Source organism: Numida meleagris, chromosome 3, assembly GCF_002078875.1.
Source record: "Numida meleagris isolate 19003 breed g44 Domestic line chromosome 3, NumMel1.0, whole genome shotgun sequence".
Lineage (NCBI taxonomy): Eukaryota > Metazoa > Chordata > Aves > Galliformes > Numididae > Numida > Numida meleagris.
The window spans coordinates 7,798,131-7,814,809 of record NC_034411.1 but is presented as its reverse complement, the minus strand read 5'-3'; the positions used below and the strand labels follow the sequence as shown (position 1 = coordinate 7,814,809).

The following is a 16,679-nucleotide window of genomic DNA, read 5'->3' as shown; positions in this document are numbered from 1 at the left end:
TCCCTCAGTGCCACATCTCCAGGTTTCTGGAACACCTCCAGGGACAGTGACTGTACCTCCCTGGGCAGCCCGTGCCAGTGCCTCACCACTCTTATGGAGAATGTTTCCTAATATCCTGCCTGAACCTCCCCTGGTGCAGCTTGAGGCCACTATCTCTCATTGCTGTTGCCTGGGAGAAAAGGCCAAACCCCATCTCCCTACAACCTTTCAGGTAGTTAGAGAGATCCATAAGGACTCCCATGAGTCTCCTCCAAAGTGAACAGTCGCAATTCCCTCAGCCACTCCCCGTAACACTTGTGCTCCAGACCCTAAACTCAAACCCTGTGTCTGAGAGCAGTGTCCCAGCACTCCCTGAGCTCTGGCACTGGGGCCGTGCCCACTGCCCTGGGCAGCCTGTGCCATGCCCACCATGCTCTGGGGCAGAGCCTGTCCCTAACCCCTCGACCCTCTCCTGACACAGCTCCATGCCGTCCCCTTGGGTCCTGTTGCTGTCACAGAGAGCAGAGCTCAGCGCTGCCCTCCGCTCCCTGTGAGGAGGTGTAGGCTGCCATGAGGTCCACAACAGTGACAGCTCAGCCACACCACGCCAGGAAAGGAGAAAGTCCTGGGTGCCCTCCGTGTGCTTTGCAGCCCCTTGTACTCCAGTGAGAGAAACTGGAACAGGCTGCAGAGAGAACCCTGTCATGGAGGAGAAGGCCAGCTGACAGCTCCAGGGGCTCCTTGGCTGATCCTGAGCGGAGGTGTGAGGTGACTCAGGCCTGAGTGACTGTCACTGAGCACGGTGAGCACAACACGCGGTGAGCACCGTGCTGCCATGATCCACCCTCCAGTCGTGAGTCAGCCTGCGGGCGCGTGGAAGTGCTTTCAACCATGAGTCAAAGCTGAGCTCCTCGCTGGAAGGGCTGAGCAAATCGATACGCAGCGCTGGCTGATGGGTCAGGTGGGTAAGGTGTGAGGTGCCCAGCGATGAGCAGCGTGGGACCATCTCATAGGGAATCTTCACAGCCCCTTTGACGCATGGGGAAGCCAAGGTAGGCTAAAACAAAGCCTCTGTGCCACAAACCCCATCTGCAAGCAGCAGACCATGGCATTGCAAAGACTGGTCCCTGCTCTTCAGTGCTGTTGGACCTCAGACACATCAGTTTGTGCCATGTGCAACCACAGGTTAGCTGAAGAAACAAAGCAGCTTTTGAGGCCTGTAGTCCCATGAAAACACACAAAACCACAGATGTCTATATGTTTTTGTTTGCATTCATTTTAAGCAGCCAGAGCACTTTTTTCCCCTGCTCTTTTTCCCCTGTATGTTACAGAAAAAAACCACCATGCTTTCTCCCTGGGAGCTCTGTGTCAGAAGACCCATAGCAGCTCTGATTTAAGCTACATGAACTGGCTGTGTAGTAACATGGTAATGCTGCTTCCTTGGCTCTCCCACTTGAAAAATGTGATTAACATAGTGTCTCAGGCTGGCAGCTACAGTAAGAAGATAGGAAAGGAGACCACTGTGGGCTCCATCTGAATAAGGTTTGTTGAGTGGTTGCTGCAGGGGGATTTTCACCTGGGACCTCCCCAGCCACTTGTGTTGACCCCTCCCTTGAGGTCTGTCTCTGGACACTGCCAATGGTTTTTGTTTTCCTTTTGCTTTTTGGAGTCCAGTTCATAGCCACATCTTGTTCCCAAAATAATGCAGCCGACATCAAATCCTGCTGCTTCCACCTGAAAGATGAAAGCGTCTCCTACTGTTGCATGTTATTTTGCATTTCTCACCCCTGAACTTCATTTGTTGCAGCTTTCTCCTCTCACCCCAGAAAACTCCTCCTGCACCCCCTTGGCTTTTGTGGGCTCCCCTGAAGTAAGTAACCATGATATTGGTGAGGAAAAAAGCCTTGCTCTGAATATTACTCCATGGAGAACACTCTGTCCTAGTCTGATGCCTGCAGACTTGAGTTGCGGCAGCTTATTGCAGCCTGGAATGAATCAGAGAGCTGTGAAAGCACAGACTTGCTACCAGGAGCCAGCAGCCCACCTTCCTAGCAAATGCTCAGCCCCGACCATGCACCATCTGGGGCCCTGGCAGCTTCATTAATTCTTGCATGGCCCCAAAGGAGACGCAATGTTCCTCCATGGAAGGAGAAACCTCTAATGGCCTGGTGATAGATGGCCATAAAGCGTGTTGGCTGCTTCCGTGACAATAAAAGGACAGCTGCTAGGGACTCAGAATCATTTTGTCCCAGGCCAGCTATTGCCCAGGAATGGTTAGGAAATGTCTGAGCTGAGGACCACTCAGAGGAAGAAGCTTGAATAGGTCACAGAAAACTTTGACAGCACTGGTACATCACCAGCTGGCCTCAGGACCAGGAAACCACTCAGGACAAGCTTAATTCATCCATGTATCCACAGTCTTTGTGACTTGATGATGGTCCACAAAGTCCATTGATGGAACCCAAACTCACCTCTCTTCTTCTGTGCAATGACCAGATCAACACCCACCACAGCAAGGCTCTCAGCCACGGCAAATGAGACATTCCCAGCAGGGAAGCTAGGAGAAAACATGCTGTTTTTTTAAAAGCTTGTTGCCTGGTTGCAAGAAAAGGGGAGGAGAATTTAAACCGCCTCTTGGTTGAGCGCCCTGTGAGTCACTGGGATGCTGAGGTGTGGTATCCATGCCTGCCAAGTGCGGCAGATCCGCCCTGGCTCCCTACCTCTGCCGTGGGAGACAAACAGCTCTGTGGGGCTGGGTGTTGGCCCTGCTTTGGGTACGGCCAGTTGCCCAGGGAAGACGAGCTGCCCACCAAAAATGCCATCTGGGATGCTTCGGAATGGGGCATGGGGATACATCTGATTGGGGTACTTCAAAAAGCTGCAGGAACAGCACAAGTGAAGTGCAGGGGAAGCCAAAACAGGGATTTTTCTGGCTCTGTGCTCATAGCAAAGCCAGGCTGTGACCTCGGTGAGGGCAGGAAACGTAGGTGCGGTGTCCACGCCTGGATCCGGCTGCAGGAATTTTCCCTGCGTAGCAACAGTTGTTATGTAGCAATAACACTCAGCAATTTTTGAGGCACTTGAGAAATATTAATTAATCCACATATCAGCCTCCTCAGGTAGGTAGCTAGATATTTTCACCATGCCTTACGGCTTGGGAAGGGGAGACAAAGAACCGAAGTGAGGTCATGGCAGGAGGCTGGAATGAGGAGGAGAGAAGTGATATAGGGGCAGCAAGGACAGATCAACAGGAACTCCACTGGAACTTCTGCTGGGGGATGCTTTTGCCCTCTAGAAAATGCATGGGCCCGGTAGGCTTTTCTTTGCAGGGGACTGGGTTTGGAGACTCAAGCTGCAGGGCTGAGGAAGGGGCTTATGAGCCAGCAAGGGAAGGCCTCACCATAAGGAAAACACAAAGAAATACAGCAAGCACTGCAGGAGAGCTTCAAAGGGAAACTGGGGGTAAGCCAGCAGCAGTGCACCCAGATGTGCAAAGGATGTGGAGGATGCGCCTGGATTTCCACCCAGTGAAGCAAACCTCCCATCAGAGGGACTTGCTGCTGCTCCTGCTGGCATTTTGCAGCTCGGTTTAATTACACTAATCACAGTGATGATGACTCCTGACATTCACCTTCATTAGCCATCGACGGCTGCGCTCAGCTGCCTCGGCACAGAGCTATCGATGCCTGCTTTAAATAACCCATGAGTAAAATCAGCAGGGAGACAGCATGTCTGGGCTCTCCCCTGGCACAGCCTGCACGAGACTGGCTGGGAATGCACGGCCAAAGCCAAAAATGCCATTTAACCCTGACAGGAGGTGGGCATGACCTTTTTGTGGGCATCTCAGAGATGAGAAAGTTTCTCTGCTGGGTGGGCATCCTCAAATGCAATGTTTCTTCATGATGGCATCAGTTTGCAAATTAATGCCTGCAATAAATCCCCTCGTGCAGAATGAATTAGTGGGGACCCATCATTCATTAACCATTACGGCATGTGACAGTCGTTTAAAATACAGGAGGACACCTGTTATAGCAAGGAATAAGTAAAAATCACCAGGGTTTTATGTTGTGAAAGTGGGTTACCTTAGGATGAGTAGAGCTGGCCAAGATCCTCTGGTACACTGGTGTGAATGTGGGAGGCACTGGGCATGCACTACTGATGCTGGGCAGCAGATGGGTAACTCTCATTGCATCTTTTGGGTGCTGTGAGTTGATGGCTGCTGCTCTGAAAGAAGTAATAACCTAAGGAAGAAGTGAGATGTTTCCCTTATGAATGATAGGATTTATGTATTCCTGCATTTTATTCAATTTCATATTTAGCATTTTCCCAAATACTGAGCTGCTCTGTGAGAGTGCGTGGAAACGGCCTAGCATAACTCTGCTCTTTGTGAAAGCTATAGCCAACAACAGGTCCTGACTGCTTACCTCTGCACTGAAATCCATCACTTTGTGTCAAGTTAAATTTCTTGGTGTTGGCTCTGGCATGCTGTATCTACAGCATGGATCGGACAGCTTCTCTGCTACTCATCTTTGTGCTGTGATATGCAACGTTCCCTCAGCAGTGCAATGCACTTTTGCACTCCTGCTGAGGAGGATGCTGTTGCTTCAAAGCCACCGTGTGTGGTCATGGGGTGCGGGGATTCTGAAGGCTGCTTCCTCCCAGGAAAGGCCTTCCCTGCCTCTTTCCTGCTTTGAAACCACAGGAACACAGCTCTCTGCTTTGCAGGTGACCTTGGGTTGCACTGGGACACTGCCGATGATCGCACTGGAAAGCAAAAGCCACCCAGGAAGGGAGCTGAGACCCATGGTGGTGAAGCAAGGAAACACTTCTGCCCTGCCTTGATGAGCAGCCAGCTCCTGAACTGGTTAAATGCTGCTTCAAAGGCAAGAGAATACTTCCACAACCCCCCAGTGTGCCCTGCACCCCCATTGCCAGCGCCCTTCCTACCTTACTGCAGAGATGGGCACCCCGATCTGCACCCCCCTGCTGCAGGAAGGCAGGTGCACTCCATAAACCCCATGCACCTCAGCCCTTAGGTAAAAATCAATAAAACCCAATGGTCATACTGGTCTTGTGGCCGCAGCAGAGCCAGTGGCAAGCAATGGGCACTCGCAGCATCCCTCACTCCTGGGCTCTGGTCCAGCGTCCTCCTCCCCTGTCAGAAAGGAGGGAAAATGAGGTTGGAGGTTCACATACCCCTGGTTTCTGTATGTCTGCCCGAATATGTGTACAGATTTTGATACAACGAACACACTATTTTTAGTTTCCTTTGGGGTATGTTTGGGAGCAAGCCCTTAACTGTTGCTGTGCTGCTATAGAAACCGTATCCATGTACGTGGACATGTTTACAATGGTTTGAAACGCCATAAACTTTCAAGGGCAAAGTCGAGCAGCTTATTTCCATTAAAGTCACTGCCCTGCTGTGGCTTTATCTTACTATTACATTTAGTAATTTAGGACTCTTCTCAGCTTTAGCTGGCCCCATAAAGCTTTCCTTGTGAGAAGGGCTCTCCAGCAGCGACCTAACTTAATAAAACAGTAATAAAGACAAAGCCAGCTTTTAGCTATTCTTTTTGTTTATTCTAAGACTTCCTGACATTAGCCTTCCCCATCCCTGATTAGCCCCACATCTCCAGAAGCGCGTGGTGGGGCGCAGATGGACCTTTTCCTGGAGCTCCAGCCCTGTTCTGCTCCCCCTGCTGCAGCGCAAAGCTCTGCACGTGCTTCCTTAGGCTTAAGCTGGGTTTCCTTGAGTTAGCCCAGATCTATAGGAAGCAGGTTTGCTCCAAAGCAAAGGGAACAAATGGGGCTTTGCGCTCAACAGAGTTTGCTCCTAGCCGAATTTAATGCCTCAAATGTAGGCACCTCCTTTCCATCTTTCTTCTGCAAATCTGCTTGTGCTTACCTAGTTATTACTTGTAATTTTGTCCCGGCCACCACCATTTATTAATGTTTACTAGGTCATGCAACATGGAATACAGCTGACAACAAACAAACAGCAGCTGCAGTTACACCCAAAGAGGTGAGTGGAGGCAGGCGCTGGTGGCTGTGCCAGCAGGTGGCCCTGGTTGTCATCCCTGCTCATGGGATGGAGGTGGTTGTGGTCAGGATGCACAGGTTCAAAAAGCTAGCAGCCAAAATGCAGGTCTTACTGCCAGCGAGCATTCTCCTCAGCACCCCTTTGGACGCAGAGCTATCCAAATGCTCCAGCGTGACGTCATGGGGTGCTCCTGCACACAGCGGTTCTGCACTCATGCATGAATTAGCTGAGTGCCCATGTTTGAGCTGAAAGGTCTCTTGTGTAAATTAATCAGGCCCTCATGCTGACTTTAATCATTGCCCAGGTGGGGATGAGTTGGGTGCTCGTGCAGGCGCTATCTGGGTGCTCCGGTGTGAGATAATTGGGTGCTCATGCATGCTTTAGCGTGGTGCTCATGCACCTGCTGACAGCTCACTGGGCTTTCACGTGTGAACTAATTAGCAAGTGCAGTAATCTCTTCAGCTTGTGCCTGATCTGCTCCTTTCTGTGCTGAAGCTGCTTGAACACAACCAGCTTATAAACTCTGCTTTCACCGTCGCTGCCATCCAAATGCACACCCAACACAAGCTCCATGCTCCCTCCCTGTGCCCCAGGCAGAGGGGTTTGTGCTGAAGCAAGGATTACACGCATTCACTGCAATCCCCTTCCTCACCCCAGGAACCTGGGTACAGGGGTTATCAGCATTGCAGCCTGTGCTTTTAGCTGCTTCCAGCTCCACCCCATGCGCCGTGGACCAGATTATCAGGGTTTACGTTACCACAGTTGAAATATATGGACTTTTCATGACTTCAACCCTTATCCCCATGGACCAGGCTGTGGAGGTTAACGTGATAACAACTGAATGCAAAACTTATTATGAACTTTGTACCTTCTTCCTGCAAAACATATAGCCAGGAAGGCCATGGACATCTGAATGTCTCTCCACTGCAGACATCCTGCGATGTGCACTGTAGGTCATGCTGTTGGTGTCTCCCAAGTTCCTGTAACCCCCATAGGCAGGTGGGGGAGGAACAAGAGGCATCAGGCCTTGGGTGAGGTTTTCCATGGGCACATGGCTTTAATAAAAAGCATGATACATTTTTAGTCAAATACAGAGACTTGGCAACCCCAGGGCTAGCTCTGGATCCCGTTAGTCACGCTCGTTAGCACCTTGCTTGGCAGATGGCAGTGCAGACGCTTGCAGAGTCACGTCATGGCTCCTCACTGGGAATGCAGCAGTGCTGAAGCCATAAGTGGAATCTGGAAGGGGACAGGAGCTGAATGTGCTCACTTGGGGCAGCCCTGCAAAGGCATCTCTTCCTTCTGGAGCTTGTTGCCCAAGACTGGGCCACAGCCAGCATGCCATCTGACGGGCTCGACACCTGAGCTGCTGTCGATGTGGCCTGAGGACACTGGCTTTGAGTGGCCTTTAGTGTGAGAAGTTCTGGGTAGGTCCAGGAGCCTTGGGGTCAACGCATGCCAAGCTCAAGTCATTGCTGGGTTTCAAATCCCCATAGTCCAAGGGTCAGAAGCTGTCCTGCTGTCCCAGAGACATCTCTGATCCAGTCCTGCTTGGTTCAGGAGGCCACAGGACCTAGAAGCTTGGCCTGTTAGCAAAACCTGGTGTCTTCCAGAAGGCTGAGTGGGATGGGTTAAGGAAGGCTGACACTGGTGCCACACAGAATGGTGGCTTTAGGGTGGGAACTCCTCGAGAAGTGCTTCTATTGACAGCATGATGAGGAGAGTACCAAGCCACCACCCTGCACGTACAGACACAGGGCCTGCATCTGAAAGCCAGCATTATTTCAAAGCCAGAATCACAGAGCAGAGCAGGCACACGAAATTGTCACCATGGAGAAGTCGCCTTTAGCACAGAGCATCCCAAAATAACTTGTTCTGTGGCTCTGAAAATGGTTTACGGAAGCTGTAAACATGTCTCATGCATAAGCAGTCGTGGCAGAGTCGCTCTGTATGATGGCTGAGGGATGAATTCCTCAATATGTGAAATGAATTTCTCAATATGCGAATTTCTCGATGCATTGCATGCTCTCATTTCTCAGCAGTATCTACAAGGCCTGCAGGAAGAACATTCAGGTGTGCTCCTGAGCGACGCCACTGGGACCGTGTCCCCAGACTCACCCATTTCAACCCAATGGGATCTCTGGGCAACTTGCAAGAGCCACCCTATGGCCCCATGGCAGAGAGCCACCAGCCAGCCTCAGACAGGCTTTAAGGACCACGTGGTGGAGGATACAGCTCATCCTGTGCCCTGGCCACATGCTGAATTGAAGCTCAAGCCATCGACCTGATGTCGGCTGCTATGGCTGGAAGTGGGCAGGAGAGGTGCGTCAAATACTTGCACAAAAAGATTTCCACTCCCATTCTCCTCAACTCTACCCACCACTTCACTGTGGAGGGGCCACGGTTGATTTTCAGCCTTTCCCTTAGAGAGGGGGTGGAGATGCTTTTTGCAGTCACTCTTGAATCTTGATAGACCTGAGAAGTTCCCCCCACTTTTTGAGGGCCTGTCAGCTCAGGCCTTAGACTTGACTTGAAATAAAGTTGCTTCACTCTCCCTCCAAGTCCCTAAACCCCTGAAAAGCAATTATCCCCCTCCTTGTTCAGGATTGGAGTCATTTGTGAAAGCAAGGCTCATTTTAAACACAAAGATACTTTGAAACAAAACAAAATAAACAAAACCCAATAAGTTTCCTTATGGAAATGTCAACATCAGTCATGTAGCACAAAAAAGAAGGCAAAACATCACACTTGGATGGATCACTGGGGAAACCTCACCCTCTGTATGGAAACCATTTGCAGGCTGCAACCTCATTCAGTATGCAATTTCTTTTCTTAAATACTGAGTTCAACTCATAAGTTTATTTTTTTCCCCCAAACCTTGTTTTCTCCAGTTCAGGGGAATCAGGGAAGGTGACTTGTAGGGCTGCTGCAGACAGGAGAACATCCACCAATGGCACCAGGTCAGCACTTGAGAGCTCGAACAGCAAACAAGCAGAAAACCCTCCTGACATGTTATGTGCCTTTCTTTCTTCAGGAAATTCAGGAATGAGCCAAGAAGAAGAGGCAACCACAGACAGTCCATGTTGCTGCTTTCCTGGTCTGGAGATCGAGCCAAGCAATGCTGACAGCCCAAGGAGTGAGCCCTCTGCTCCCAGTATGATACCTTGATTCCCTCAGGCATCGTTCAGGAATGCACTTCAGCACTCATTAAACACTCAGCCTATGCTTAAATCTCCAGGGTTTTTTTTTGCTTAAGTCCTGTGTGTTTTTACAGTGTGCTGATCTGGGGTGCTTGTACACACAGTGGGAAAAATTTGTTGCAACAACCAGCATATCCCTCTGATACCAGATCAATGCCCAAAGGGAGTAGTGTAAAGCTCTCTAATACACCACAAGCATTGCAAAGTTCTTGGCCATCCATCACCTAAGATCAGACCACAACTGGATGTATGCTACATTATTCATTAGAGCAGTTCACTGATATTAAGGGCAAGGTCAAGAAGAAGGGGAAGCAAGAGGAAAAGAAGGTAAAATACCATATTTCTAATGAAAAGGGAGCAGACAGACCTTGCAGGGAACATATGCTTGTAGGAAAGTCATCAACCATATGGTTTTTAAGTTCTTCCTTCTTGATGAAGGATGGGGTCCCCTCAGCATACTGTGTTATGCAGTGATTTATTTAGGGTGTCAGAGCAAACCTAACCCATGTTTCCTCACCACCAACCGACAGCGCCCCAAGGACCAAAGTTACTATATTATATAATAGCAACAGTAGCCAATCCATTAAGAAGTAATAATGACACATCACTATTGCTATGGCTGACCAAACTGCTCAAGCAGGGGAGTTTTCTTCTTGCGTGCAGCACCTGCCACCCTATTTTCCCCCTCTGCATGTTCCTTGTTTTGGTACTTTTTAGGGGCTGTTTATTTTTAGTGTTATAGCTCATTTACTCGTGTGTTCCTCATACATTTAATAACGACTAAGGAATCGGTTGTGCCATCCGCCGTAATTAAATGTATCAAGTCAAATCTCGCCTGCTATTACAGATGAGGCAGGCAAGCTTCTTTTTTTTTTTTTTTTTTGCATTGAGGAAATTAACTATATTAAGATCTACACCCAACTAGATGCAAGCGGAGTGCTCCTGGAACTGGAAGCGGCGCTGCACAAAGCCTCAGGAGATCAAAGGTTTTCTGCATACCTTGAAGCTGTGCTTGAAGCAAACAGCAATTTTTTTTTTTTTTTTTCAAAACCCTGCATTTTATTTTGAGATCAGTGCGAGCTGATGCCATGTGTGTCTGTTCTCAGTTGCTAGTGGTGTGCTGGAAATCAGAATGAGTTTTTCCTTAGTCCCTTCTCTGTCCCCTTTTTGTGGCCAGCCTTAAGGGGTGGGAGAGCTCTGAGCTCATCCCGATGCCTTGATGTCACAGTGGGATGCTGGACCCAGTCCCAATTAAGGCAGCACCCATTAAAGTCATCACATGTGAAACCCTACCAGCTCCAGCCTCCTGATGTCTTCATGGACACAACAAGAAAGAAACATGGAAAAAGGGAAGGATGTCCCATGGCCTCATCTGCCCAAGGTTCCCCCAAGGACTCAAAACAGGCTGGAGGATTTGGCATTGTGGTATTAGGATCCATTTTACATGAAGAAGGTATTGAAGAGGGGACCAATAAATGAGTTTTCCTCCTGTGCAAGCAAGTGGGGTGAGTCACATCACACTTGTGCTTTCATCAAGACACCTAAAAGAGAGGAGAAGTTGTAGGTGCAGGTCCCAGCCCTGTCTAGACTCTGTAACACCTCCACAAAAGGAGAACAGGCAAAGGGACAGGCTCTTCTCTGTACAGGAGAGGAATAGCAACCTAGTTATTAAAACCTAAGTAGGGACATCATTAAGCCACAGTGCCCCAGCACCACATGCTGACCTGCCTGGATGGGGAGTAGCACTCCAAGTTGATCTACACGGGACACGACCAAAAATGTTCTTCATGCTCTGCTAAAAGCAGAAGTCACCTAATAACCCCACAGGTATGGGCCAAGATCCTGTGAATTCCCTTTTTGCAACATAGCTTAAAATCAAGGAAAATGCTGAGAACAGTTTGGTGTGGCTCAATGAGAGTATCAGCTATCCTCACTCATTGTAGCAAAGCCGGGGGCACAGGGATGCCCAGAGCATGCACCTCTCACTTGGGCCCAACCTTTCTGTACTGTGTACAGTTTCTCTGGTTTTGGGTTTCCTGAATTTCCCCTTCTCATCTTGTTTTTATCGAAAGTCTTCAGAATCATGGAATCATTAAGGTTGGAAAGATCACTAAGATCATCATGTCCAACCATCAGCCCATCCCCACCATACCACTGAACCATGTCACTCAAGCTGCCCAAAGTCTCCATGCTGCCCCCAAATAAAGTGTTTCTAGGGAAGAAGGTGAACTCAAGCCTTCCCTCTGCTTTTCATTGTACTGCAGAGAGAAGAGACAAGCCCCCAAAGATGCAGATGCCCTAACTGCTGCTTCAGTTCACAAGTTCACACGCCAATCATTTAGATATAGAAACCAGTCCAGATGGGGTGGTGGGGCTGCCTATCTGTAGGACTTCCCCTGCGTCAAGGAGGCAGCTCTGTTGACCTGAGGGGCTTGACTTCCTATGGTGGAAACCCAGAAGGGACAGAGTTCACTTGGCCCCAAACAAACCTCTGCTTGACCTGTGTTGTTTGGGTGTTTTCCCTGCGGGAAGCAATAAGTGCCCTGCCCTGCGGGGCCATGGGATGTGCTCTGCTTCCTCCTGCAAGGGGAAAGGGCACTTGCAAACCAAACACAAGAGCAAATTTAAACATGATGGAGGGATGCCCTAATGGCAAATGGGTGTTTGGGTGCAAAGGCATGGCCAAAGCATCCTGCTGAGGGATGAGAGGGCTCGGTTGCTGAAGTGCTTAGTCATTTCGGGTGGCTTCTGCATCATCTGGGCTGCGTGCTTGGGGTGACTCATCTGAACAGGACTGAAGGGATGCTAAGGAACACAGCAGGGCTTCAAGCAAAGCTCCATTTCTGTGGCTAAATGAATTTAACACCCAAGTTGGAGCCAGCAACTTAAGAACTGCATTATACATTAAGTGCTCTGATACAACAATGCACCAGCATGGCAAGTGAAAGAGGAAATGTCCGCAGATGCACATGCTGGGTTCTCTCCACTCAAACCTCTGCATGTTGGGTAAAACTTCTTCCCTTCTGAGCACGGTGCAAAGATGTAAAGGGAATTTCAGACTCAGGAAATACGCACCTAGAAGCCTTAACCATTCCCTTCCTCTTCCCATGGAGTCAGGAGGAGGTGATGGCAGAGGCACGGTGCAGGAACGGGCTGTCCCCATCCCTGGAAGCACTCTGTCGTCTCACAGCATGCCATGACGCAGGGACGTTCAAGTGCTGGGAGCTGGAAACATTGTTTTCCTTTACTTCCTTTAAAGGGTGAGAAGGGGATGGAGCCGGGGAGAGGATGACTCGGTCTATAAAAGAAAAAAATGAAGAAAGTTGAAGATGTGGAGTGCTTGGCAGAGACCCAAGGCACAAGAGCACAGAGACCGTGAGAAAAATGTCAGTTTACTGCCCAAGCGGATGGAAATCAGATGTCACAACAGAGTTTCCCTGTGCTGGTAGATGAGTAAAGGAGTGGGGGAGGAAGAAGGGAAGACAAGTAAGAAGGGAAGAAAGGAAGAAAGAAAGAAAGAAAGACTAAGAAAGAAAGAAACAGTACGAAGGAAAGACTAAGAAAGAAATACCAAGAAAGACTAAGAAAGAAAGACAGACTAAGAAAGAAAAAAAGAAAGAAAAAGAGAAACCTACAAACCCTCTGTCTCCGCATCCACACAGCACCTTTGTGGCCTTACAAGCCTTTCGCAGGGGATGTCTGGGATCAGGGCTCCCTCTAGAGGGTTTTGAAGACACAACCAAGGGCCATGCTGTGGCCTACAGTCATGGGGCTGAAGCCATCCCGTGTCTCTAGGCACCATCAGCTCCATAGAGCCAAAGGAGCAGCCCCACTATCCCATCCTGTAGGGCAAGGGCAAAGTCCTCCCTTCCCCAGAGGTCCTGCTGGCATGGGTTGGCATTAAGGGCCTTCTCCATTTGCCAGCATGAGCATCTTCAGCTCCTTGGGGGCTCATCCAGCCCATCGAAGGTCTAGGGAGCTATAGGCCCACCCTTTGGGAAAGGTGCCCCATGGTGCTGCTGGTCTGGAGGATTGGAGATGTCCCCAGCAAGCATGTGTGCAACCTTTGGTCCCTCACCTGAGCACAGCCATGGCATGGAGGAAGAGGAAATTCCTCTGAGCATGAACTCTGCCATGCTATCAGTCAGGGTGACTCATTGAAGCAGGGCTGTGGGGACACAATGAGGTCACCTTGGAGGATGACCCAGCTGGACCTGGTCCCCATGGCTCACTGAGGGCTGGTCTGCTGCCAGCTGTGAGTGGTGGCAGCGACTTACTGCTACAGACCTGTCCCCAGGTATCTCCTACACCAAAAAGAATCCTCCTTTCCTAACAAACCTGCCTGACACGCCTCTGAGATATTTGGCCATAAAGAGTAACCATGAAGCTCAAGTACTGCTGCTAAAAACTTCATTACAGCGCAGACTGCCCAAAACAATGGGAGACTTCAAACACGTCCATAAAAAATTAAGAGATGTGAACTCATCCTGGAGGTTTTAATTAGAGCGACTGCAGGTGGCAGGTTGCTGGGCTGTGGCCTCTCCCAGGCTCTGCAAGGGGATCGCAGCTCTCCAGCTGCTCGGGCTCAAGTTGCAGGTAGAGAGAGGTCGTGCATCCAAAAAACAAAAGAGAAAAAAACAGTGGTCACGTTGATTTAGCTGCCTGGTTCCCCCGCAGCCTCTCAGGGTTTGCAGCAATGGTTTCCTCACCAACATTCACTAGATGGTGCTCTGCACCCTTGGTAAGTGAATGCGATGTGATGCAGAGGAGTGGAGCTCAACCACTGCAGGTCAGTGAGGCATTGGGCATCAACAGCAGGGGTTGCAGCCTTATTAATTCCTGCACGAGTACCAAAATAATCCATGCATGAGCACCCAGCTAATTCATGCATGAGTGCTCAATTAATTTATGCACAAGAGCTCAAACAGCTCGTGCATAAGCACCAAATTAATTCATGCAAGAACAACCGATTAATTCATTCACGAGAACCCAATTAGCTGATGCATGAGCACCCAATTAATTTATGTATGAGCCCAACTACTTCATGCCTGAGCACCCACAGAGCTCAAGTACGAGCAAGCAACCAATTCCTACATGGGCACCAGAGGAATCCATGCATTAGCACCAAACCTACATGCACCCATGTTCCCTCTTTGGTCGTGCATGAGTACCCAATGAATTCACACATGGGTGCTGGTTAGTCCATGTACAATGCCTGATCAGCTCGTGCATGGGCTGCACGGGGCCACCCTGCTTTGAAGACCTTGCAAAGCCCACACTAGATTCAGGACCTCTGAGCATCATTTAAGGCCCACAGCTCCACCAGCCACGTGGTGCACCCTTTCTGCAAGGCAGCTCTTGGGCATGGGCACAAACATGCACTCTTTTCTTCACCTCAAATTCATGTCATGCATCTCTTAAGGTAAATTCTTTCCAGTGCTGCCTGTTTTTTTAAGCTGTTAGGACAACATCAAGAGAACCTAAGTCACTAGATCATGCCACCATCACTTCCTGCACTCCCAACTGGTCCCATCCCAAGCAAGCAAAGTCTTTTCTGCTTTGGTTAAATACCAGGCAAGCATCCTCAAGCTCATTTCTTCCCAGAGGCAAGAAAGCACACAGCTTTCCTGTGTGGATGCTCAGGGCTTGGAGGAGAAGCGTGCAGGGGGAGCCCATGGCACGCTCATGGGGCTGCTGCCTGCCGCTGCCTGTCGCCGGGGCTCTGCTGAGAGCAGGGTCAGGACCCCAGGCTCTTTCAGCATCATTTTCCCACATGTTCAGCACATGCGTGAGTTGAGTCTGAGCCTGTGACTCTGTGCCGAGATGCCTTTGGCAAAAGGAGCCTCGCTAATCTCCCGACACGGGCCCGTCCCCGCTCTGCGCAGATAAAATAAATATTTAGCTTTAAAACATCTAACAGTTTTCAAAGGGCTTGGGATGGCCCAAGCGTGTTTAGACTGCATGCATAGCATAGGGTGCGTATCCCTTTCATCGGCACTGTACATCTCTGGCGCTTTCATCCAAAGATCTTCACTGTGCTCCCGGAGAGGTTGCTCCTGTTCCCCTCTGAAAGAGCAGAGAGACACTGGCACAGGCTGCCCAGGGAGTGGGGAGGTCACTGTCCCTGGAGGTGTCCCTGAACCGAGGAGATGTGGCACTGTGGGACACGGTCAGTGAGCACGGTGGGGGTGGGCTGAGGTTCGACTTGGTGTGCTTAGTGCTCCTTTCCAAAGGTAACAATTCTATGAGCCTATTCTATGGCTCTATTTCTTCTCCTTGGCAGTCTCAATTTAATTTTGTTTTATTCCAGTTTGTGTCCTGCACTGGGTTAAGAGAGACACACGGGCTCTTGCCAGGGCTCGGAATTAACGGTTTTAGAAACAAACCCAATTTTTCAGGCTTTGGGTTCTTAATGCCACCAGCTTTCCAAGAAATTTTAAATCCAGTAAAATTCACCCCAATCCCATAATTGCTCATGGAAACAAAGGCTGGGCAGATTATTTTTGCTAAAAAGTTGGCAGGCTTGTGGCTTCGTGAAATGCAGCTTTGTTGGAAGAGCGATCTGTTGTGGGGGAAAGCACACATCATTGGTATTTCTGGTTCTAGAAAACAAATGGAAACAAGGCATTTCAGAAAGAAATGGCCTTTAAAAATAGCACTTTGCAAACGGGAAGGGGAGTCTCACACTGCTAGTTTTCGGTCCTGCTCTCCCCACAGCTAAAAGGAAAGGGGCAGGCAGGGTGATGATATTTTTAGGCTCCTGTTCCTGCCACGGATGCAAGGAAAGCCGCTTTTCCCAATACTGGCAGGGAGCACCGTGCTGTGGGAATGTCTGCCTACCCCAGCTCTGGGGAATGGTGCTGGAAGGGGGCTTGGAGCCAGCAGCTTGTTTGCATGGGGCCAGGCCAGGGGCTCGCTCAGCATCTGCACTTCGGGGCAGTTGTCAGGGGATTCCTCGCAGGGAGGTCCACACAAGATGAACACAGTGCTAGAGCACTTAGAACAAGGAGTGAGGAGCTCCTCGCAGCTCGTTTTGAAGGCAAGAGGATGAGATAAGGGACAGCGTCCCAGCTCTGTGCCACACACAGCAAAGTGGATGCAAGAATGGGGCATATGCATCTCCAAGCTGCTGCTCTGTGCCATCCTGAAGGGCTGCCCAAGCCTATTACAGTCAGCTGGAAGTGCAGGGAGCAGATCTGCACCAAGCCCTGGAGACACAGGTGCAGGTCAATCACAGAACACATGCAAAAGCAGAGGGCCTGGCTTCTATTTAAGCACAGGTTCTAAAAGTCATTTACTTGCACCTTCATGCAGAGTTATTGGAAGGTAGAGATGTGGCACTGAGGAACATGGTCAGTGGGCATGGTAGGGAAGGGGGGGTAGCTGGACTAGGTGATCTTAGAGGTCTTTTCCAACCTTAATGATTCTGTGCTTGCATGAAAAGTGATGGCAGTAGCTGC

General features: G+C 49.8%; 1 protein-coding gene across 12 annotated transcripts in view; it reads right to left on the bottom strand.

Moving 5' to 3' along the window:
• Positions 1,236–16,679, bottom strand: part of LOC110395440 — a 79,422-nt gene continuing 63,978 nt past the window's right edge. For 9 of the 12 annotated variants that reach the window (XM_021389832.1, XM_021389835.1, XM_021389833.1 and 6 more), the window contains 4 exons: positions 12,295–12,517; positions 5,046–5,134; positions 4,062–4,220; positions 1,236–2,536 (listed from right to left, as the gene is read on the bottom strand). The gene's annotated coding sequence lies outside the window, so the exon portion shown is untranslated. Of the gene's footprint in view, positions 3,007–4,061; positions 4,221–5,045; positions 5,135–12,294; positions 12,518–16,679 lie in introns of all 12 variants that reach the window. The other 3 variants (XM_021389830.1, XM_021389829.1, XM_021389831.1) reach the window with 3 other exon arrangements.